This window comes from Cavia porcellus, unplaced genomic scaffold, assembly GCF_034190915.1.
Source record: "Cavia porcellus strain 051 isolate PalLab524CR breed Dunkin Hartley unplaced genomic scaffold, mCavPor4.1 scaffold_37, whole genome shotgun sequence".
NCBI classification, from domain to species: Eukaryota; Metazoa; Chordata; class Mammalia; order Rodentia; family Caviidae; genus Cavia; species Cavia porcellus.
This window is the reverse complement of record NW_026947520.1, coordinates 9,603,314-9,629,200: the sequence shown is the minus strand read 5'-3', so window position 1 is coordinate 9,629,200 and position 25,887 is coordinate 9,603,314. Positions and strand designations below refer to the sequence as shown.

The window sequence follows — 25,887 nt, the reverse complement described above, 5'->3', positions numbered from 1 at the left end:
GGTGCTTAGTATCTCTTTAATTAATGTTCTTATATCTTGCTTTATTTGGCTAAATATTTCACTTTTGAACTTGTCTATGAGGTCCCAAATATATCTCTTTATGTCCACTGGCACTGTGTCTGATATTGCATGTTTGCTGTTCTCATTCTCCTTTGTATATTCTCAAGGTTGGGACCTGAGGACTTTTTGTTGTTGCTTCCTCTTCCCATCTTTTTTGCTTCTTCCAGGAGGCCCCAGTTTCTTTCTTTGTTGGTTACAATTCTTCTGAAGCACGCTGGCTAGATGACCCTTCCCACTGCAGTGTGCTAGTGAGTTGCAGACAGGGACAGCATATGCTGGCCCCTCCCCTCTGGATCAGTCAAGCACTGTGGCCTGCACTGTATTACTTTGCATCACCTCCCCTCCAGGTGGCAGTGGCTGGAGCACTGTGGTGGCGGGCGGCCGCAGTGGTAGCCATTGGGCACCCAGTCACTCCCAGCCTGCGGCCACAGGTCTTGCAAGTGGCCCAGAGGTGCCGCAGGCAGCTGCTGGAGCACAAAGGTGCGGGGATCAGTCAAGTTGCTGTGACATGCACTGCATTTCTTTGCGTCACCTCCCCTCCGTAATTTGTGTCTTATAACAATGCCAGCATATTCTACCTTGATGTATTTTATAAGAATTGAGATCCAGCTCCATTTTTCCCTGTCTTTTGTAGCTCCTTTCTTTTATATCTTCATTTTTCTCTTTCCTGTGTAAGCCCTTGTATAAATTATTGGCATATATTATGTGTTCATATTTATGATGAGGATACTTATGGATTAAATCTTATCTGTATATTTCTTTGTCACTTGCAGAGACTGAAAATACATTCTCTGATTTTTTTCATCTGCACATTCATTTCATCAAGGATTTTTTTAGCAGGACAGAAATCCGATCTCTTACTCTTGTTTTTTCTTTTTCAACATCACCTTAACATTTTTGGCTTTACAAATTTACATGTGAAGTTTTCCTCCATTCTTAGAAAGTTACTTTAGTACCTTGTTCTAGATTTCACATTTTTGTATTTCATACTGTTGTATATCTCCCTAGAGTGGACCTTTGAATGTTTGTGACACAAAAATCAAGTTTACCTGGACCATAAGATGTAAATATTACCAGGATAAGTCGGTGATTTAAAAAAATAGTCACATGAGGCTTATTGATTTAGGTTTCTGATGTGGAGCCATCCTTACCATGGATAAAATAAAGTTTCACTTATCATAAAGTTGCTGTGTGTGTGTGCGTACGTGCACACATGTCCCCTTAGCCCTGCAGATGGAGCCCAGGGCATCACACAGTCTAAGAATTCATGCTACCACTTAGCTATGTGCCAAGATGAGAATCCATTTTCTAGTAAATCCTTATGTTTGACTAGGTAATGTTTAATACTAGATTTGAAGATCTATAAGCATAAGTAGAATGGATCTATAATTACCATTTCTAGTAAGCATGCTGTCTGGTTTTAGGTGAAGACTGAATTAATTTGATAAACTTAGTTGCAGATTTTGTTTTGTTTTGTTTTGTTTTGAGACAGAGTCTCACTGTGTAGCTCAGGCTGACCTTGAGTTCATAGCAGTCTTTCTGCTTCAGCTTTCCAAGTCCTAAGATTAGACGTGCACCACCACACCCAGCTTGCTAAACATTTTTTTAAAAATTACTGATGTATGACACCATGCCCAGCTGGGTGTATCATTTTTAGGATAATGGTTATATTACTGTATGTATTATAAGCATGACACATATACTCATCATGCATAATTGGTATATAAACATATTACATTTTGATCAGTATCTTCAAGTTTGAATGAAACACTTGTTATTCCATTGGGAGATAAATTTACAAAGGGAAGTTTTTTGATGGTCATTTCAGTTGCTTGCCATCTTGTTAGATTCTGTAGCATTCTTCATATATCATGTTTGAAATATTATGTATTTCTAAGAATTTATATGTCTACTATCTGAAGTTCATTAAATGACAGTATAACTATACTTTTTTCCCCTCTTATAATATCCTTGATTTGTTAGATGTGGTGATATAACTATGTAATCACAGCATTCCAGTTGTTGACAATCAAAATTTGATGTCCCACATGGGTCATTTAGTGGCTCTTTCATAGAAATTAAAATACATATGGTCTTTATAAATGTGTCTCATTTTACATTGTGAATTTTGCTATTAGTTTTGTCTTGTTGATCTTCATTCATTTCTTAGAGACTAGGAAATGAGATGTCTGTAGTGAACATCAATAATGCAAATTGAAAATCATTTTTCAAAGATGATTTAAGTTGGGGCTGGGGATTTAGCTCAGCGGCATAAGCGCCTGCCTTGCAAGCAGGCAGTCGTGAGTTCGATCCCCAGTACTGATAAAAAGGAAAAAGACAAAAAACAAAACAAAACAAAAAAAAGACGATTTAAGCAACAAACGCTATCAAAATAAATATTTTATATAACAATTCAATTCAAATATATGTTACTTAGAATGTGTATACTATGAAAATCTTGATCATCCATGTTTGACTGCAGAGGCACCAAATGCATGTACTTTCTTATAGTCAGTGTTTAAAAAATCTAATTTGTTACTAAATTCTGGCTTAAGGACTTAATGCACTGGCCCCATTTTACTGTATCACTATAGTGAATGCTCGGAACATTATCATTAAATGGATGAGGAAAGAGACAACAGTAATACACACAAAAAAATTCCACATTAATGTAGAATTATTGAACAGTTACCAGTTAGGCTCAGATGCTCAGATTCCTTTGCTTGCCACTGACTAAATCAAAAGAGACTATATATTTGGATAAAAAGGTAAAAAGATTTAATCAAAACTAACTCCTAGGAGGTTGAGGGACCCATTTTTCTCCAATCACAACCTCTCCACTTACAGGGGAGTATCTTCTACAGTAAATAATTTAGGGGAGGAGGAGCATAGAAAGATAATGCAAATCTCCATACTTGGTTTGTCACTTTTAGCCATCTTTAGCTCATTTTTTTCTTTATAGTGGAAAGGAAACTGGGCTCTAGGCTTCCTGGTATCAGCATCTGAATGTTTCATTTATTTATCTGGGCTGAGCAGAGGTAGGGGAAGCTATTTCTGATGCTGGCCTGAGGAAGCCACTGGTCCTAAAGCAAAAGCACTAATGTTTGTTTGTTTTTGAGACAGGATCTTGCCATGTAGTCCAGGCTGGCCTTGAACTCACTATGTATGCAGGCTGGCTTCAGACTCTTGGCAATCATCCTGCCTCAGTCTCCAGAGTGCTGGAATGATAGCTGGCTAAAACACTAGTTTTTAAACTTTTTGTTTTTCAGTGCCAGCTATGATTTCCTTTTTTGCTTATTTCAGCCCTCAATCTTGAGTTCTTTGAGGTGACACGTCAACTGCTTGGCTGTCTCATGTTGGATTAGCATGCTGATTTCATCAAAAGTAGCTGGATCATGTGCAAAGAGAAATTTGATGCTCTTCTGTGTAGAATATCATGTCATCTGCAAATACTGATACTTTAACTTCTTCTATTCCTATCCTCATTCTTTTTATTTATATCTCTTGTCTGATTGTTCTAGCTAATGTTTCTAGCACTGTATTGAAGAGGAGTGATGATAATGGGTATCCTTGTCTTGTTCCTGATTTTAGGTTTAAAGTTTTCAGTTTTTGTCCATTTAGTAAAATGTTGGCTATTGGTTTTTCCTACATAGCTTTTATCAGATGGAAGTAAAGACCATCTATTCCAATTATCCATAGTGTTTTGTATCATGAATTAGTGTTGCATTTTTGTCAGAATCTTTTTCTGCATTTATTGAGATGATCATATGGTTTTTGTCTTTGGCTCTGTTGATTATGTTTATTGATTTGTGTATGTTGAACCCTCCCTGCATTCCTGGAATGAATCCCACTTGTCCACAGTGTATGCTCTTCTTGATGATTTGCTGCATTCTGTTTCCCAGTGATTTATTGAGGATTTTTGCATCTGTGTTCATTAGGAAAATTGGCCTGTAGTTCTCATTTTTGGTTGGATCTTTGTCTGGTTTTGGTATCAGGGTAATACTTGCTTCCAGGAATGAGTTAGGGAGGCTTACTTCCCATTCAGTTTCATTGAAAAGTTTGAGGAATGTTGGCATTAAGTCTTTTCTAAATTTCTTGTAGAATTCTGCCATGAATCCATCAGGAATTGGGCTTTTGCTTTTCTTTGTTGGTAAATTTTTTTAAATTACATTTTCAATTTCATTTACTGAAATTCAGCAGTTTTATTCAGAAGTGTTACATTTTCTTGATCCAGTTTTGGTAATTCATACTTCTCAAGGAATCTGTCTATTCCTTCTGTGTTATCAAACCTATCAGAGTAAATGTTTTCAAAGTAGGTATTGTTGACTTCTGTATTTCCCCAAGGTCTATAGTGATTTCACCCTTTTCATTCCTTATTGCATGAATTTTAGGTTTTTCTTTCTTTTTTTTAAAAATAAAATTGGCTAGGGGTTTATAAATTTTATTTATTCTTTCAAAAAACCGACTCTTTGAGTCATTAGTTCTTTGTATTGTTTTCTTAGTCTCAGTTGTGTTAATTTCTGCTCTAATCTTTATACTTTCCTTCCTTCTCTGGGCTTTAGGCTTGACTTGCTCTTCTTTTTCTAGCTATTTGAGGTATAGCATAAGGTTGTTTATTTGTGTTTGTTTTTTTTCCTGATGTGAGAATTCACTGCAATAAATTTCCTTCTGAAGACTGCTTTCATTGTGTCCCATAGGTTCCAGTAAGTTGTATTTGCTTTTTTGTTTGCTTGTAGATGTTGTTTAATTTCCTCCGTGACTCATTGGAGGTTATTATTTAATTTCCATGTGTTTATGGGGTTTTTGCAATTTCCTTTGTCATTAATTTCCAATTTCATGGCACTATGTTCAGATAATATGCATGGGATAATTTTGATTCCTTGTGTTTACTTAAGCATGTTCTATGGGCTAGTATATGGTCTGTTTTAGAGAATGTCCTGTGTGGAGCTGAGAAGAATGTGTATTCTGATGTTCTTGGGTGGAATATTCTGTACATGTCTACTAAGTCTTATTTATTCAGAAGTTTGATTCATTTCTGTTATTTCTTTGCTGATTTTTCATCTCAGTGATCTGACTCTTTGTGTCAATGGGTTGTTAAGCTCTCCCATTATAATTGTGTTATTGCTTATTTTTCATGTCTATTAATATTTCTCATATAGCTGGGTGCTGTCATATTTGGTGCATATATATTTATGATTTTTATCTCTTACTCTTGAAGTTTTCCTGTAACCAGTATGTAGTGAACTCCTTTATGTCTTTTGATCATTGTTAGTCTGATATGCACATTGTCTGTAAACAGCATTGCCTCCCCTGCTTTTTTCTTGGTTCCTGAGGCATGAAGTATTGTTTTCCATCCTTTAACTTTTAGTCTATGAGTTTCTTTTTGAGTTAGATGGATTTCTTGTACACAGCATATGGTTGGATGTTGTTTCTTTATCCATTCTGCCAGTCTGTTTCTTTTAATTGGTGAATTGAGGCCATTTACATTAATGGTTATAACTGATATGGCTTTTTTTCTGTCATGTTATCTTTCTACTGTTGGTTTGTTACTTTAATGTTTGCCCTGCTTGGTGTGTGTGTGTGTGTGTGTGTGTGTGTGTGTGTGTGTGTTTCTGTTGTTCCATAAAGTGTAGTCATTTTTACGTATATCTAGAATATCTTTCAGTACTCCTTGAACGGTTGTTTTGGTGGTTATGAATTTCTTTAGTTGTTCTTTGTTGTGGTAGTGCCTTATTTCTCCATCAATTTTTTTTTTTTTTTGTCTTTTTCCTTTTTATCAGTACCAGGGATCGAACTCACGACTGCCTGCTTGCAAGGCAGGCGCTTATGCCGCTGAGCTAAATCCCAGCCCCGATTTCTCCATCAATTTTGAAGGATAGTTTGCAGGGTACACCAATCTGGGTTGGAAGTTGTTTTCTTTTAGGATTTGCAATACTTTACTCCATGTTCTTCTTTGACTTGATCATTTATGTTGAGAAGTATGCTGAATCTCATGGGCTTTCCTTTATAGGTTATTTGATTCTTTTCTCTAATAGCTTTTAATATTCTGTTCTTATGCTGTTTCTGGGATCTTGACTATTGTGTATCTGGCTAATTGGTTCTGGCTAATTGGAATTCTCTATGCTTCTCTTATCTGTATATCTGTTCCTTTTCCTACGCTTGGGAAATTTTCTGCTATTACGTCTCTAAATAGTCTTTTTCTATCATTTGTGTTGACTCCTTTTTCATTTACAGCTATCAGCATTGTATTTATTTATCTTTGCATTGCCTTGTAACTGTTGAATTGTTATTTTCTGGTTTCTTGTTATTTTTTAAAGACCTTTCCTTTCCTGATCACTAGGTGCAATCTTATCTTCAAGGTCTCAAAATCTATTCACATTTGTTCAAGTGATTTTACTAGCATTTGATGGAATTTTTCTTCTTCCCTATATTGTTCATTCAAGGGTTCCATCTTTTTCCAATGCTCCTTTATTTTTTAAAACTATGTCTTCTTTAGATGTGCTTAGCATTTCTTTCATTACATTTATCATTTCTTGCTTTACCTGGGAGATTATGTCAGATCTGATTTTCTTTACAACTTCATGGAGTTGTTTCTTTACTTAAGTTGCTATCATTTCAGAAATTTCAGGTGTGTTATGTACACTTTCTTCTATGTGTACATCTCCTGGACTTGTCTGGGATGGGCTGGAGGTTTGAGACTGAATTTTGCTCCTTCATTTTGTGATTTTCGTGGATTCCTGCAGGGTAGATGAATTCAAAGTCCCAGTTGTTTTGTGAGTTGACGTTGGCTATCCACAGTGAAGAGGGTTTCCCTGGCTGAATGGGAGTAGTAGGTTGGGACTTTCCCAGGTCCTGCATGATGCACTGAGGCTCCCTGGCTGGGTGAAGTTTGCTGGACACACCTCTTCCACACTTGGTGCTCTGACACTCCCCAGCTGCTAGGGGTGGGTCCCTACCAGAGTCTGTACTGCGCTACAAAACTCCTTGCCTGGTTGGGGTTGTGGGTCGTGGCTTCACCAGGCCCTGCCGGTGGGCACCAAGGTTCTTTGGCTGGGTCGAGTTGGCTGGAAAAATATCTACCTGGCCCACCAAGGTGCTCTGACACTCCCCGGCTAGTTAGAGGAGTGGGCACTACCAGGCTCTTTGGGACACTCTGAAGCTCCCTGGTTCCTGTCTTTTATTTTTCTTATTTTCTAATCTAATTCTGATGAGCTGTATGCAGTCTGACTACTGCTTCTTGGGTATCTGGATGTCTGTTTTTTGTAGTTGTGTTGTTGTGTTTACACTGTTCTGTCTGTAAATTATTTGTCTTTTTTTCCATGCTAGAATGTGAGCAAACTTCTAAAAACTAATTTTTTTCCATGTAGTAATTTGTGTTAAGTATTTTTCAATATATTTTATTCTCAAAAGTGCTTTTAGTGATTCTTAACAGTAACACAAATATAAATATCATGGGAACCTTCATACAGTCTTGGAACTGGTTCGTGGGCAGTAGTTAACAATATCCAAGTGAAATCCTGTTAGACTTATCCTTTTCTGCCCCATGGGTAAAAATTGTCATAATTATTTTACTATTTTTTGAAGCTTACCATGTATATTCTTTTACTTTGGCCCCCTTGAAATGTAGAATACATGAGTATATAAAAATTGTGTAGAAAAGCATTATAGGTGGTGTCTTTGTCTTACTATATTTCATATGGGCTCATATCTGAGTTTGGGCAAAATGCTTTCTCATCCATTATAGCGGTCACATCGCTGATGCTTTTTCAGGTTGACTTTTTATAGATGTGGAAAGAGCCACATTCATCTCCAGAAACAATAACACGATGTATTTTCTGGACATTGGAATAAAATCACTGGTCCTTAGATTTTGCTCTACTCTGAAGCAGGGATGTGGTTGTGGAGTGTTTTCATTTGATCCTTCATTGTTTCACAAAACCACATGCTATTTTTGTCTTTCCACCATTCCATTTCCTTTGTGTCCTCAACCAAGGTCATGATCTTGTTCATATTTAGTGTTTTTCTTTGCTATATATTATTTTCATTTTTCTTACATTTGTTGACTTTTATCCAGTACACAGATTCTTTTGTGTACATTGCAATTTTTTTCCTGTCTCTATTACCTGTTGTAATATACACAGGTATCAGTTTCTGCAGTTCTTATGGTTTTGTAATTTTCTTCTGAGAAAACCATTTTTTTCATATCCAAAAGATACTTAAGTATGAATTCTCCAGTTATTCAAGTTTGTCTTTCCCATTTCAAGATGCAGTTGTTTTACATGGACTATGAAGAACAGAGTGCATATTTCAATGTATATATCTATTTGTCCCTGAGTCTTGTGTTAAGCAGATGATGATTTCTGCCACTTTGTGCAATAAAAGCTCTATCATCAGTCAGTGTTCTATTTCCATGTCGGTCCACTGAACACTCTCTTCCTTTTGTGCAATTTGTTATTTTAATAGAACAGTGCCTTACATACTGGATTTTGATTCTCTTTCCTGTGTATAAAAGAGTTGTTACCTTATTACTAGTTATTGAGTATTATAAAAATCTGTTATACTGACCAATTATAATTTTCTTTGACAAACCAAAGGTGTGATTTGGAAATGTCCCATTTTTTCCTTCAGTTTTTCCTTTATTATTACTGCAAGGTAAGTTTGCAATATATTGGTGTTCACTATATATAATTTATAGTTTGATCATATTATTTCCCATGTCTCCTATATGCAAATTTCATAATGCTGTGTAAATATATCAGAAGAAAGGGATCAATTCAGTAAATAATAAGTTGAGAAAAAGATATATTGTATGATCTGTGAGAGCAGTTCATCAGATATTCTTTTTTTTTTGTCTTTTTCGTTTTTATCAGTACCAGGGATCGAACTCACGACCGCCTGCTTGCAAGGCAGGCGCTTTGCCGCTGAGCTAAATCCCCAGCCCCCATCAGATATTCTTGTATATTAGGCTTTTTATTGAATACTGATCTTGTAGGCTCCCTGTTAAAGCATATTTTAGAGAAAGTGTTCAAATTAAACCTGAGGTTAACCAGCAGGAGAACCAGTGTTCCCATTCTGCTGTTGCTTTACCAGTGAAGTCTAATCTTGCATTAAAATTCCTAAAGAAGGTACACATATAAATGGAGAATAAGTGTTTGATGACTAAACATGAAGTAAATTTGGAGGACCCAACCTCATTTCAGCTTTTGTAAGTAACTGAAATATTTCATGTTGTGTGTCTCACTCTTCTCCCTGGATATCTATGTCTGATGTTTTAGGAGGCAGTGTCCTTTGAGGATGTAGCTGTGAACTTCACTATGGAGGAGTGGGCTTTGCTGGATTTATCCCAAAAAAAGCTCTACAGAGATATGATGTGTGAAACCTTTAGGAATGTGGCTGCTATAGTTAAGGAAAATATTATTTTCTAATATAATCAGAAAGCACTGGTTATTGCTTTTCAGTGCTCTTTACTTTATTAGAACATGGAAACACTTGATGACTCTTCCAGGCATGGTCATATACTGTGAATCTAATTGGAATCTCTGAGTTTTTATGTGATGTAGTAACTCATCATTACATTTCTCTTTCTACACTTTAGGAAAAACCTGGGATGTTGAGAAAATTGAAGATGAGTGCAACAATTGCAGGAGAAATCTAAGGTAATTTGCACTCACAAAAAGAATGTTCCTTAATCAAATATGAAAACCAAGCAAACTACACAAATGAGACCACGTTCCAATTTCTTTCATCCCACAATATTTCTCCAAGGATGCATACATGTTGAGTATCTGAAATTTAGGCAATACTGATATTGTGACACAAGCCACATTATCTACTGTAAAAGAATAAACAAATTATTCCCATCTTCAAGACTATAAAAATTTGTACCAAATTTTATTTAGACATTGACCAACTATAGGAGTATATAAAACAAATTTTGTGCTTAGACTGAGAGCCAATTTTAAGATATCTAAATATGTGCGTGTGTGTGTGTATTTTCAAAAGACCACATTCATAGCCAGGTGTGGTGGCTCATGTCTGTAATCCCAGTGCTCAGGAGGCTGAGTTAGGAGGATCAAAGATTGGTGAGTTCAAGGCCAGCCTGAACTGCATAGTGAAACCCTGTCTCAAAAAGAAAGGAAAAGAAAAGAAAAGAAAGGGCCACATTCCTATGAAATATTATGTAAAGAATGCTGCATGTACTTAAAGGTGATGTATGCGCTATTTGCAAAATTGCTATCCTTGTGAACATATTGAAAATCCAAATGAATGTTACCGTTTTGATAATTGTTGTTCCTCCAAAACATTCAGTCTATTCATATTCCAAAATAATAGCATAAAGTTCATTGAGATGTCATTTAATGTAACATCTATGGAAATGTATGTAGAAATGCCTCAAAAAAAGTAAAAACAGAAATTTCATTCTATCCTGCTATACTTTTATTGGTTATATCCCCTCCAGTGGTAAAGTAATCGTATTACAGTAATGCACACACACCTTTGTCTGCAGCAGTATAATTTACAAAAGCTAAATGGGGAAACAGCCTATTAGATGACTATTCACAGATGAGTTAAGGAAATTCAGAATAGTAGCCTAGAAATGATGGTGTATGTGTGGAATCCTAGCACTCTAGAAAGCTAAGGCAGGAATTTCATGTATTCATGCTTGTCCTAGACAACTTTATGATTGATGAGACTATTTTAAAAATACGAAATGAAGCTGGGGATGTAGCTCAGTGCTGAAAGCATGGAGTAAATCTCCAGCACTGAGAAAATTGTGGTGTGTATATAGAAGGAAAAATAATTGCCAAATTTGATCTGGTGTTAATAATATTAAGTTATATAATAGGACAGAAATTCCAATGTTGTGTGTTATGTTTAGTATTAGAAACCCCAAATATGAATTATAGAGTAAAGGAGAAATGGAAGAAAAGAGGCAGATGTTTGGAGTGTGTGAAGAAGCCCAGTGGAAGGGGAAAGAGTCAGGGCAGAAAGGATATGAAATATAGCCAAAACATCATATACATATGTCCCAGTTCCTTAAAGTGTTATGTATTGCAGATGTGTTCAATTATAAACTGCCAAATGAATACTACTTTTTTGATAAAAGTTGTTTCCAACCCATCATCTAGAGTGTACAGTAAACCCATGATCAAGTTTCTTTGGGGACATAAAGCCAGATTTCCTCCCAAGATACCATTTATAAAAAGATACTTTTAAATCTAATTTGTTGTTTTCTTATTTTATTTCTTTATAGCAGTGAAGAGGTAGAAAAAGTCTGTGCATATAAATTTTGGTATCAATATGGAGAAACGGTTTTCTGGAATGCAGAGACTAATGGGAACACAAGATCAGTTGATACAAAACCAGGTGAAAGTTTTAGTTCTAGAAAGCTCCTGATTGGTCATTCATCAGCAAATATTCCAATCACAGCTGACAGTGGACTGAAATTATATAAGTATCAGGAATTTGAAGAGAAGCTGTCCAGCTGTATCAAAGATGAGAAAACCTGCATTGACTTTGAGTCTTCCCAGAAGCATGCAAAGGCAAATCCTAGAGAGAATCACTGTATACCCAACGGTGTTCACATCTGGAAAAGAAATCACAGTGAAGTGAGTACTTACTTACATATGTTCAGAATGTGGAAAAGGTTTTACTTCTCACCAGTTTATTCAGATACATGAAAGAACTCACATGGGCAAAAAGCCATATGTGTGTCCACACTGTGGGAAATCCTTCGGTAATGGCGCTTCATTTGGAAATCATCAAAGAATTCACATTGGGGAGAAACCCTATGCATTTAAACAATGTGGAAAAGCCTTCAGCATACATAGTGATTGTCAAGGATATGAACAAACTCACACTGAGGAGAAACCCTATGAATGTAAGCAGTGTGGGAAAGCTTTCAGGACACACAGTGATTGTCAAAGACGTGAACGAATTCATACTGGGGAGAAGCCCTGTGTATGTAAGCAATGTGGGAAAGGTTTCAGCAGACATAGTCATTGTCACGTACACGAAAGAACTCACATTGGGGAAAAGCCCTATGAATGTGAACAATGTGGGAAAGCACTCAGCACACACAACCATTGTCGAATACATGAAAGAACTCACACTGGAGAGAAATCTTACATATGTAAGCAATGTGGGAAAGCTTTCAGCGCACAGAGTAATTGTCAAGTTCATGAAAGAATTCATACTAGGGAGAAACCCTTTGTATGTAAACAATGTGGAAAAGCTTTCACCACACAAAGCAGTTGTCGAAAACATGAAAGAACTCACAGCAGGGTAAAACCATATGTACGTAAGCAATGTGGAAAAGGTTTCACAACACAGAGATATTGTCAAATACATGAAAGAACTCACACTGGGCAAAAATTCACCTATGTACTAACAAGAAACTTTCAGCAAACAGCAACTGTGAAAGTCATGAACACGGAAGAAACCCAGTTTATGTAAGCAATGTGTTATAAGTTTTAATACACACAGTGTTTGTCAAAGGCATAAAAGAATTATTGGGGATAAACCCTACGTATGTAAAAATAAGGAAAAAGTACACACAGCTATTGTCATACACGTGAGTCGTAAAGGTAGGACTGCTGTGTATGTAAGCATTACGTAAAAACATTAATTATGCTAGGAATCATTAAACATTAAAAAGCTAAGAGGAAGTGAACTTTGAACATATAAAGGAACTTGCACTGACCTGAAAAAAACACAGTGGAAAGAAATCCTTTATAAACAACCTAAACATTTTAACTCATTTCAATAACAGCTAGGCTTTTAAAAAAAAAAATGCTTTGTTAAGAAATTTAGTACATGGTTAGGTGTTTTGCTGAAATCTACTTCAAGCCCCTTCGTTATGGGAATAATATCCCTTTGCATGTCCTCTTGGTTTTTTTTCCCATATCTTCACAAACATGACCATAAAACCACTTGTCCCAAAGCTGTATAGGATTTTACATAGTAACTGGGATATCTACTCATTTATTTGCTTGTGTGTGTTTTCTTTCTAAATTGCACTTTTCTTGATGTCCAGCAAGCAATCAGATGATTGCTGGCTGTCCAGAGGCCTCGTGACTGCAACTGTGGTGCTTTGTTTACTGTGCCTGAACTGTGATTTTTCTCTGTTAGAAAGTGGGCAAACAAACCTAGTGTTTTTCCACATGGTAATTTAGCATTTAAATATTTTTCTATAAGTTTTATTTTCAGAAAGGTTTCTGGGAAGACTTAACAGTAGCTATAAACATCCTGGGGCCTTGGGCAGTGGTTAAGAATACCCAGGTGAAATCCTATTTGACTTATTCTTGTTTTCCCCTTGGATTATCACTCTAATTTTTGCTAGTTTTTCCTGAATTTACCATGGGTCATTTTCATTGTGCTGTGTTTTTTAGTTTTGAGCTACAGGAATGTTCAATAAGGGTGATACAGAAATTGTACACATAGTGCACTGAGGTGGTTTCTTTGTCTCACTGTAGTTCAGATGTACTCATGTGTGAATCAAGGGCAAAGACTTCCTCCTCCATTATAGTGGTCACATGGTTCAAGTTTCTTCATTTATTTTTCATAGATGTGAAAAAATTCTTATTTGTCTCCACAAATAACAGCACAGTGGGATTTCTGGACATTGAGGTAAAATCACAGGAATGTAGATTTTGGTGCTCTTTAAAATATCGAATATGTCTGTGAATATGTCATTGGATCTCTTCTTCTTCCTTACATCCACTTCCTTATATCCACCATTCCATTTCCTTTGACCAAGGTCATGGATCTTGTTTATGTTTGGTGTTTTCAACTGAGTTATATGTTTTGTTCATTTTTCTTACATTTGTTTTTTTTACCCTGTACACAAAGTCTGTGAGTATATTCTGTGGTATCAAAATGGAGAAATATTTTTTTGGACTCCAGACACTATTGTTTACGTGAAAGCCACTGCTACAAGACCAGGTGGGAGCATTGCTTGTTGAAAGCTCTTGATTAGTCATGGTCACCAACTGTGCTTAGTAAAGCTAACACTGGGCTGAAATCAAATAATTATCAGGAATTTAAAGAGAACCTAACTATAGCAAACATAAGAAAACACACACTGACTTGTGATTCTCCCAGAATCATGCAAACACAAATCCTGTCGAGAAACACTATTGAATATAAGCAACATAGAAAATTGTGCTCTTGACTGCACTGAATAAGCTTACACTGAAGAGGAACCCTTTGTACATAAGCAAGATGTGAAAGCCTTCAGTACACCCAGCTATGCTCAATTCCAAGACAGACGTTACAGTGGAACAGATACATATATTTGGATATGGTGTGGAAAAGTCTTACTTCTCACCATTTTATTCAGATCCATGGAAGAACTTGTTTTTGAGAAAAGCCTATACTTATAAACACTGTGGAAACATCTTCCACTACTTTATTTGTAAATATGAAATAATGCACTGGGGAGAAGCCTTGCATATGTACCAATGTAGAAAATCATACACAGGCATTGTCAGATACATGAAAAAATTCACACTGACAGGAGGGCACACTTTGTATATAAGCAATGTGAGATCACTTTTAGCACTCAAAATAGTTATCAAATACATGAAAGATGACCCCAACATTGACCCTTTTGCCTGGCATCACTTTCCTCTTCTGCCTCATCTCTGATTTGGAAGAATGTTAGGATAGATTTCTCCAATTTTTTTTATTTTAAAGAGGATAAAACCAGGGCCAGGGATTTAGCTCAGCAGCATAAGCACCTGCCTGGCAAGCGCAAGGTCGTGAGTTCGGTCCCCAGTACTAAAAAAAAAAAAAAAAAAAAAAAAAAAAGATACTAATAAAGAGGATAAAATCAACAGAAATAGAACCAGTCAAAACAAACCAGTACAAGTGATACAGGACTTTACAATAAAACAGATCAACAATAGTTACCATAATGCCTCTCATTGTCTTCAAAATGGTTGCTGATACCTTCAGACATAGTAAAAATCAAACAGGACAGAACCAATAAAAACAAAACAATGAATACAATAAAGGGTTTCAAAACAAGACAACAGTAAAACCAAGATGGGTACCATAATATATCCTACTATCCCTAAAATAACTGCTCATGCCATCAGATATAACAAAATCAAACAAAACAAAACAAAACAGAACAAAACCGAACCCACAACACAATGAAAGATGATACAGAACTTCAGAACAAGATAATAGAAATCAACAATGGCTACCACTTTCAGAAAGAAATCCTCCTTAGATGCCATACTGTGTACCACTATCCTCTGAATAAATGATCATACCACTGGCCCTAGACCTGCAAGGTTAGTGAAACACCAAAACACTACAAGCATCAAATTTCAGATCACCTCAATAGCTATCATGGCAGCCTGTGTTTCTCTGGATCAGCTGGTAGCTTATAGGGAGAGGGAGGGATTGGCTCTTCTTGTTTGCCAGCCCATGTGCCAGAAGGGGCTGGGGTCTGGCTATCCCCTTGCCACTGGCAAATTGCACGTGCTGCTGGTTAGCAGGGAGGGCTTGCTTCTTGATGAATCCTTGTTCTGTCCCCCCGTAGAATGTGAATGGCACTGACTCATGGGGAAAGGCTTGGGTGTGGCTGTCCCTCACCAGTGGTGGCCCACACATGGTGCTGGTTCACAAGGAGGGATTGCTTCTTGGTGAATCTTTGTTCTCTTCCCATGCAGTCCAAGAATGGTGGGTTTTCTCCAAATTTTTGAGAAATGGTATTGATATTTTAATGGGAATGGCACCAAATCTGTCTATCCATCTTGAGAGTATGCCATTTTGTCTATATTATGTGCACTCTTTTAAGAACAGGTGAGATCTTTCCTTTTCTGATGTCCTACTGGATTTCTTTCTGTAGAATACTGGGGTTTTGTAGCAGAAAATGGACCTTCCCCAGTCAGTATACTTCAGTTTCTGTTAGTTTCCCAAGTAACCTCCAGTTTACTTCAGTTTATGCTATTTCTGTTTCCCAGAAATGCTGGTCACTGTGTTCCACATTGTATAAGCCAACTTCCAATTGACAAGCCATTCTGCCTCTGTACTTCCCTTTTGTAACAACCCCCTCAAGAAACTACCCTCCTTGAGCCTTTAGGACCTGACGTTTTTTCTTGAGTTCAGTGCCCATTGACATTAAATAAATCTACCTCTAAATCCTGGATGATGTTTTGGTGATTCTGTTTGCTGCTGTTCTAGTGTGTCGGCCAGGAAGACCAACGGTGCTGACCTCTTTGGTCACCAGTAATGACCCTCATGGATGGCACAAGGATCACTTCAATTCTCAATGAAAAGTCATACCCTCAAGATTTCTTGAGTCACCTTGGAAATTTGGAGGAGAATTCTTAGCTCCCCATGACCAGGGAGGGAGTTAGTCTATGCTCTTTGTGGGTTTCTCTCTCATTTTGTGGTTTGGATTTCTGTCTTACTGGGTCTTGCATTCAAGTGGTGCCACAAGGAGAGAGACTTTTGTTTCATTTTGTGTTCTGCCTTTTGTTGAGCCTTGCTGTCATGGCTTTTGAATACCTTAGTGGCTATCTCAAGGAGTTCAGTCAAGTTTTTCCCAGAAAACCCTTCTAGTTACCAGAGTTTGCATTGGATGTTGGGAGCAGATTGGACCACAAAGGCTGCATTGATCATGCACTGGTTCTCAGGGGCCTCGGGATCCATGAGTGTATAAGTTTGTAGTGCCTCATATAGTCTCTCATAGAAACAACCAGGAGATTCATCAGGTTTCTGGAGCTTAGATGTAGGGTTTGACATGTTGGTGGGTTTCTTGGCATCTACTCGAATCCCTTGGAGGAGTACTGATCAGTAGTTAGTGAGGGATTGTTGTCCATTAGAGGTTTGGAAGTCCCAGTCTGGTTTAGTCTCCCTGGAGATGCTGTATGTGCCCAAGCCTCTGGCGCTGCATGATCTTTGGAGCCAGAGTCTGCTTGGATTTCCTGGGTTCTGTGATGATTTTGTTTTTCTTTGGTGTTGAGGAGGGTATATAGCAGTTGCCTACACTCCTCCCAGGTAGGTTGATGGCTCTGAGTAACACAGTCAATGAGATCAAAGAGGATTGAGGCTTTTGAGGTAGGAAGATATGTGATTTTTCCAATTAAGGAGGTCATTCATCATGAAGGGCTGGTAGTAATAGATGGTGAGTCCAGGCAGGATGGTACCATCAGTAAAAGTGGTGGGTGGAGGTCGGGTGTAGCAGATGGGGAACAGGATGGCTTCAGTCCAGGAGGAGCTGGAGGCCTCTGGCAAGGGGTGCTTCAGAGGTGGCCAGTGGTGGGGTTCAGACAGGTAGAGGTAAGTGGATGAGAAGCTGAGGGAAAGCCAACTGGGGGCAAGGAGTCCTAGAGCAGGCTGAACAGAAGTGTTGGTGACTCTGGGGATGTGACTGGAGATCCACAAAGCAAGGGCACCTGGGCCAGTGGTGGCTGGTTTGATGACAGTGGAGTGTCAGGGACTATAAGATGTAGAAGAAGCAGGAGGGCTGGGGACTGAAGAATATATGGTGGAGAAAGAGGCCCTTTTTCGGGTGAGCCTTGGCACATAGGATTCTTTAAGCTCTTGAGGTTTGAGCCAGTAATTTGGGTCACAAAGACCTAACTTTAGCCCTTCATATTAATACAAAATCTAACCAGGGGGCAGGTCATGGGCTATTTCTAATCAATAATCAACATAGGGGAATTGATCAGAGTGTACAGGTTTGCTAGTCACCTCATTCCAGACAATTCACACTGTGGGGATATCTAGAGTCCTCTTTGGTGGCCAGCCAGTATTAGTCAAGCCAGCCAACCTCACACAAGTGCCTGATTTTTTCAGGCTTCATTTTTAAACCATAATTATGTAATCTTTCTAGAAGTTTCTCAACATACAATCAAGGACAGTGGGCTTACTCTGGTTACTTCCCTAATTTATGTTATGTGTGTGGTGGCCTTGAATGATGCTGCAATAGACAAAGGGTGGGTGCCTCCCAAAGGAGACAATTCAGACGCCAGTTTGGCTGCATCCCTTTTGGGAACTCTGGAGTATCATAACTAAGATGGTGTGGGCTGATCACAGATTCCCATGGTTATGCCTTATGCTGTCTCCACAGAACTGTAGGGTAGTTTCTGACCAGACTCAGTGAGGTTACCTCTCCTGCCTATTGAGGACAATTGTCAGTTCCACTTATTCTCACATTCAAACAGTCATTTGAAAGTTCAAACATTCCTCTTCCCTTTGGGAAGTTTCCTGTCTGGAGTCTCAGGCTTCTCTTTCTGTCCAATGGGACAGGCCTACCTGGGTTCCAGGTTGGCCCTGGGGACTTATCTTGCCCTGAAGTCCTGGTGAAACTTTGTCCTCCTCTTCCTGAGACCTGCTGGGAAGCGCAGGAGGACCATCGGGTTACTCCTGCACAATGAAGGAGGATCTGCCAGACTGGGGTGATGGTATGCCTTCTTGTTCTCCTGGGGGAAGGCTCCTGGCAGCTGCTCTGACTGTCCTTTAAGCTGGTGGCTCAAAAGGCCACCTGGTAGCTTCCCCACAGGACCAATTGTTATGGAAAACAGGATATCAGACTTTTCCAGACAGGCTTAAGGAACAAAGTGTGCACTCCCAGGGAAGTAACAAAAGCCTTTTATTGACCAGCCTGGCTCAGAGAAGCTCCTACTTCACAATTACTGAGCCCCAGAGACAGTGTCACAAAGGTTTTCATAGAGTTTGTGGCTAGAGAAAATGAGCTCAAAGACAGTTACTCAAACAATGACACATTTATAACTTTAGCTGTCCAGCACAACTCAGTCAAGTAGGTAATCGAACCTAAGATGAGGGAGGTGGGCATAGATGCCACAAGGTAGATAGTGAAGCCCCAGAATGGGATGGAGGAGCTTGAAGAAGGGAAACACTCATAGATTTAGAAAACTGTGAAACCTCTGTATTAGCATATCAAAGTGTAGCCCAAGCAGGAGGAAAGTGTGATAACTCGGACCCCGGTATAAAATCCAAGAAAGCAAGAAATTAAAATTTGGGAAGCAAAGGCTTTATTAGGTAAAATCCAGGCCTGGTGACGAGTCTCCGGGAGCCAATTTGGAGACTGCGCACCTCACAGCTAAAAGTCAGGATTTTTTATCTTGTAAATCCACAAACAGCTGCTGGTCACACAATGTAAGGAGGGGGATGGGGGTGTGACACACTACAAAGCAGAAACGGCAATTGCAAGTCTCCCTGCATACTAGCAAGTTTAGATAAGAAGAAATCTTGTTTTCCTTAGCAAAGAACAGAGAAGCCTAACAGCAATTAACAACCTTAGTTACCTTACTTTAGCACCACAACTGTTCTATTTGTAGAGGGCAACAATGGTTAACATATCAATTAGGTAAGATTTTACAATTCTTTACAGAGGAGAGCATTGATTAACATATCAGTCCTTTGCCCAGAGGGAAAGGAAAACACACATTTACAGTAAGGCCAAGTTACAGGTATTACTGTGATACAAACGAAGCTATTTTTGTGAAGAATGTACAATCTAATGCAATCTAATGCAATTAACACAATTTGTGACGGGCTACCGGGTAGGGAAGAGGAGCTATTACCTCAGGCCTTTGTTTTATGGCCTTTAGGAAGTTAAAACTTAACCTAGTTAGATTTGAAGGGAGAAGGGGAGGGGAAGCAGCAGGTGGGCTTATACCTTAGAACAGACCTTAGGATAGTTAGGGGGGCTTAGGTTATAACAGAAAGAGCAGGAAAATTCTCTGCCAGTGGCAAAAACTGTTAGGAACAGCCAAGGCAGAAGACTGTTTTTTAAAAGGCAACAATTCTTTCCGTGTCAGTACCTTTCATGACATAGCTGCACTTCCAAAACACTGGACAAGGTCATGTGGGCAAAGATAGCTCAAGAAATGTTAGGTTTTTTTGGTGCAGTTGAAAGAGAGAGTGAGGTAAAAAGGCTTTTATTGTGAGCACAGGGGGTTTGCCAGTGAGCGCAAGTTCCCTCTCACCATAAGGAGGAAGTGGTTGGGCTTTTATTGAGACTAATTGGGGGTGGAGCTTGGGAAGGCAGGCAAAGCTACACATTAGTGGCTGATTGGGGGAGTGCTGGAGCATGTGAAAAGGAAGAGGAGGTTTTATCGTGGGCTGAGGGGAAAAGAAGCAGGAAGTTGAGGTGTTATTGTTCCTTGGCTCGCTCAGCCATATTAGACCAGTGCCCTGATGACTTGGAGGAGTCCACATGAGTAAAAGCCCATCAGGAATCCTTGTAGATGCTGCAGTTAGACCAGATATCCTTGCTGTGTTCCAGAAAAGCAGCCCTGTTTCCTGGCTGGGTCAGTGATCATTATGCATCAGTGACCACAACACCTAGTTTCCATTCTGGTTTCTCATCTCTGTACTAATAGGCTAATCGGGCCACACTGCAAGTAAAGACAGCACTACCATCTGCAGACACTAACTGAGGAAGGAGAACACAAACAGAAGCAGCTGGAGTTGAGGAAACTTTGGCCAGTGACCCACACATTTACCTATACACATTCAGCTTCCCAGACATGCTGACAGGAGTGACCTCGGTTATTTTTGAAAACTGTATCGTGCTTGTGAACAAGTGATCCACAGAGGAGGCATTGTCATCTCCAGATTCACATGGCTGCCCCATGTCCTGTGAAAATGTACTCACTATGCTTGATGAAAACTCATTGTTTGAAACATTTTAAGTCAAAATGTAGTAGAGACAAAGAGAAATTTCAAGTGATATATTTCTGCTTGGTATCCATCCAGTTTTGATGAAGACACATGTATTTGTCCTTCCTATCTTATATTTTACAACACTCTTCCAATGTCAGTGCTGTTAGGAAGTATAGCGACATTAAATTCAAGGAAGAAGTTTGTAGTAGGAGTGTGTTTCATTCAAGAGCTTATCTGTTCATTGTCGTAAGCATCGTAATGATGCTAGTTTGCTGCGTCCCACACAGCTCTCCATGTTCCTGGGGTGAGGACAGTGAGAGAATGGAGAAAAAAGGACAAGAATCAATCTACAGAAGACAGGCCATATGGAGCCCTCACTCCTGATGGGAAGTACAAAAGGGAAAGGAGGAAGAGGAGGAGGAGGAAGAGCTGCAGTGGCTGCAGCGCGTTTATCTATACACTTGGTAGGTTAAGTGTCCCATGAAACCTCTCTGTCTAATAGTTTATCCCAAGGCTTGTCTCCGGCACCCAGTGTCCTTGAGACTAGCATAGCTTATTCATGTGATTTGCCTCAGGCACCCTTTGTTCCTGTGGTTAGAGCAGTTCGTTCCTGTGACTTGTCTCAGGTGTTAGCCTTGCTCCAGCCTCACAGCAAATCCAGCTTCAGCTGCTCCCCGAATTAGCTGAATACAATTTTGGAAGACGCTTTTATTTATGACCCTTCCATTTTACATGGTGTGTGTGGTGGAGTATTGTATGGAGATCATCTGGAAAGGGCTCTGGTTTAAATGTGGGACACGGTTGTGTCTGAGCTGTTGCATCTACTTCGTTTAATTCAAAAGCTTTAGAGAGAAAGATACAAGTACTGTATGTTTAGGAGCAGAGAACATCTCTGTGCTTGGGTTGTTCTCAGATGAACAGATAAGGGTTGCAGAGGACACCAAATGTTTCTAATACTGTGATACTGCCTCTGTGAGCTTGTGTTATGGTCCTCACGGGACATAGTTACCTGACAGGTGCAGCTCTCTGCTTTATCACCCCGCAGCACAAATGTAGGCAGTAGATCAGTAGAAGACTGCAGCATTGAGAATAAAAGGACATTTCTGTGTGGAAGGAATTCATTAAGAGGGGACACTCAAAATTCATGCCAAATGTCTACCCATAGGACATGGTTTTCAGGGCTAAATTCATGAGTCCAAAACTGCATAAAGAATTAACATTCCTGATTATTTCATATATTTCTATTACTGGAAACATTGTATTTAGTTTGAAAGTTACACTTAATGTAGAATTTATGACTCTAAATTCAAATAATCACACAAGTTTGAGACTACCAGAGAAACACTGTGTCCTGTGTTAAAATGCAACAGTACTGGTGAATAGTCAGTATTCTTATGATTTCACACAATTCTGTGTTTGACATATTTTGGACTGTTATGTATTGGGGAGATTTTCCCACAATCCATTTTTATATAAAAATCAATCTAAGGATATTTTCCAATTGCTTGTAAGGTTTTGTCTCCTGAGAAAGGGAACGTCAGAGTTGATGATGACATGAATGATGGTTACAAACTCTCGTTCATTCAGGACTGTAACAGTGATTTGTCCATAGTTACCTGGCTCTTAAGTCAGACCACCATGGCAGAGGGCCCGGGGCAGAGGAGAAAGGTCCAAGGCCAGAAGACAGAAAGCAGCGAGCCTGTCTTTCTTCTCTCCCTTTATTTCCTATCCTGGGCACAACGGATGGTTTACCCACCCCCAGGCAGGGACTTCTATCTACAGTAAATCCATTCAGCCACAAGAACTGTGCACTAAATCAATCACTCAACTATTCCGGTTATCATATGAGTATAATCTATACTCAGGTGGAGACCCACCTACTTCCACAAAGCCTTACACGTAAGCTCGTGAGGCTTTGTAGGCACAACTAAATTCAAGCCACAACAAGTACCCACTGGCATTTTTCATTTTTGGTATTGGTATCAATTATGGGAGTACAATGAAGCCCCAGATGGCTATTAACTTGATTTGGAATTGCTATAACCTGGAACATGTCAAGCAACTCAAAAAATATTAAACAGGCATTGGCAAAACAAAGGAGAAACAGGCAAAGGAGAATGTGTGATTTGAGAAGTAGGAAACAGAATGAAGTCATCCATATGTGTTTCAAAGCTGTAAAATACAGAAATGTTTCTTAAAGCCTATTTTAATAATGCTACTCTTCTCTATTAAAAAGTAAAAACAGGGCTGAGGATTTAGCTCAGCAGCATAAGTATCTGCCTGGCAAGTACGAGGTCATGAGTTCGATCCCTGGTACCAAAAAACAAAAAAGTAAAAAGAAGCATCAGTGAATTTTATTTCTGAATGGATAGGAGCTTAACAAGCCAGGAAGATTACTGTACTGTTACGTGCTTACTTTATACATATATTCATTGAATATATTTATGTTTTCTTAGTAACATTGGCTGACAGAAGGAAGTACATTAGAAATGATGTTCAACTCAAAATTATTCAGGAAGTCATACCACCTCCATGGAAGTATGGGCTTGAATGGAAAAAGTATCCTCGAGGAAGAGAAAATAAAACATTCTAAAGGAAATATCACAAAGAAATTTAGCAATACATTAAAAAGATTATCCACTACAATACAGTGGCCTTTATTTCAGGAATAAAAAATTATGAAATGTTTTATTCCAAAGTATTTATAAAGTGTATCCATGCTAAAAAAAAAAGTGACAAGGCCATCCTTTTGGTATATAAAAAATGCACCAAATGTTAAAAGCATCTTCAATGTAAAAACACTGAGAAGCTGCAGAGAGTAAGCCACAAAGGCAGCACCATATTTTGATAAATAGGCCGCATTTTGAGAAATATTTTGGGAAAATGAGAAAATGAGAAAGGCAGTACCATATGCATCTGGATTGGAAATATTGGAAAGCATGTTTTCAAAACACTAAGTCCTCAGATTCTTCTTTAAAGAAGTGCAATCAAAGTGCACCTTATTAAAAAATACAAAACACACAGAAAGTTACAACCCTGTGCTGCATAGGAAGAGCCCATGGAGTGGAGTCTGGGGAAGACTAAAGCATTCTGGGAGAAGCTAGGCTTCAGTGAGTTTCCTGTGCTCCAGGGTGAATTTGGGCTAATGTGGTGGAAAGGGCACACAGGTTATCAAAGACTGCTGTGAAGGAAGCATAGGAGGAGAAAGGCATGAATGGTCACAAATTCTCCTGGGATCATGCTTCACCCCTGCGGCCACACCCTGCTAGAGGGTGGAAAACTCTGGGGCCTGGGCCTGAGCCCAAGGCCCACAAATGGCTGCAGAGCTGGTGAGAGTCTGATAACTGACAGGAACATAGTAGTCAGACATAAATAACATAGACACACTTCAAAAGTTTTCTTTCATGTATACAGCTTCTCCCTTTTCCCTAACTGATACACGATCACGTCACCATGCAGCACATGATGTCATAGGAGTTTCAGCACCATCCACCTGCTACAGATCCAGAGCATTTTGTTTCGAGATTTTCTCAAGCGTGCAGCCTCATAAGGTGAGTAGTCTTCAGGTTCAAACTTCCTGTCAGACCGGGCCAGACTGTACTCTTGCCTTGTTCAGAGAAAGTCAAGCTTTTTACTCTCCCTTCGATAAAACTCCAATTGTAAGCTCTGAAGTTTACCGCTCCTAGAAGAAAGGCTAGGGAGAAGCACTTTGTGGACCTGGAATAAACACGGAGATTTTCTTGGCTCGAAGAAGTGACGAAAACACATGAAGTCAACAAAAACAACAGTGGCAACTCAAAGAATAGACAGATGACATCACAGGAAACCGAAACCGTTAGTCCTTCCTGCTGTGAGAGCTGGCACATCCTTCCAATGCCCGCACTCCAGAGACTGAGGAAGTAGGCTTGCTGTGATTTAACCGAGTTTGGCCCACACAGGGAGTGGAGGATCAGCCTGAATTACAGAATTAGCAAGTGTCTATCCCAAAAACTTAATTCCTCAAAAGCCCCTGCTACTGAAGGGAAACAGTTATCAGAGTGAAGAACCCATCTAGAAAATGAGCAAAACATTTTATTTTGAATAAAGTCTGTCAAACAAAGATTAAAGGTAATCTTTTCAATTCAGAAAGTGTAGTCTGGTTGTCACTAGACAGCTTTTGTATGGAAAAAAATACTTTGAATGACAATGTCCTGTGGAGCGGGGACACTCTCCCTTCCTAGAAAAGCCACCATGGCTCCCCACTGCCCATAGTGCTCATGCTGCCCTGGTCATCCTGTCTGAATTACCGTGAACTTTCTCCTCCCCGACCTTTAAATGTACTGTGTCATCCCCGGTCCCCATGGCTTCACCACCTGATTTGGCTTCTGTCCCCTCGTTTCTAAAGCTTCCTTGTCCCTCTTCCCTGGTTTAGGGGTCCTTGTGAATGCCTTTAGCTCTGCTGTCCTGGCTGCCCCGGTGTCCTGAATTGATTCAAACTTTTCCCTTTCATGGTCATATTGACTTCGAGGAAGAGCCTGGTAAGGTAGACGGGGACTCACCCTCACGGTTTTATGAGCCTACTTTTTGGCTGGATGCCGCTCGGCAGCAGCATTCACGGTATTTTTGATCATATTCTCAGGAAAGAGAATTTCCAGACCGGCTTCAAAAGAGTGGTGAGATCGATGGGGTGTGTTCGAAGAAAAGGGGAGGAGTCTTGTGGGGGGATTCAAGACAATGGCTCTTTAAGTGTAACAATTTTTTAATTTAAATATTCACCTTACCTTCCAATCAGGCTTGACCTTACTGTATGGCCCTGGGTCAGCTGGGTCACCTCTCTAGGCCCTGTTTCCTCACTGTGGAAGTAGGGCACAGGGTTACAAAACAGAATCCTGATGATATATAGTCATGGCCTCGGCGACAGGAGCACAAAAACCGCACGAGAGAGAGGCTGGGGTCTGAGTGTGGGTGTGCAAAGCTGGTGGATCGCTGCTTTTGCCTTTACTAAAAAATGAATGAGCGGAGGAGCCCGCTTAGCTTCTCCTGCTCTGGGGTAAAAGTGGGGTGCATAATACAGACTGAAGGAATGAAAGAATGGGAGAAGGCACCTGGGTTTCTGAACCGTTTCGCGGGGAGGGGGTCAGGTTCCGTTTGTGTTTGAGGTCAAACAGAGCTTCTCGCCCGCTGCGCATGCGCTTC

The 25,887-nt window shown here is 39.4% G+C and overlaps 2 long non-coding RNA genes across 3 annotated transcripts in view; one reads left to right on the top strand and one right to left on the bottom strand.

Annotated features, from left to right (window-relative positions):
* Positions 1–24,840, top strand: part of LOC101788099 (uncharacterized) — a 35,713-nt gene extending 10,873 nt beyond the window's left edge. The window contains exons 2-4 of one of the 2 annotated variants that reach the window (XR_001199788.3): positions 9,656–9,716; positions 11,315–12,512; positions 21,000–24,840. This is a non-coding gene — a long non-coding RNA (uncharacterized LOC101788099). Of the gene's footprint in view, positions 1–9,655; positions 9,717–11,314 lie in introns of both variants that reach the window. The other variant, XR_010045586.1, reaches the window with a different exon arrangement.
* LOC134474733 (uncharacterized) lies at positions 24,087–25,886 on the bottom strand. The gene is made up of 2 exons (XR_010045589.1): positions 25,473–25,886; positions 24,087–24,429 (listed from the first exon to the last, which is right to left on the bottom strand). It is a non-coding gene; the product is annotated as an uncharacterized LOC134474733 (long non-coding RNA).
* Position 25,887: the final 1 nt, after the last annotated feature.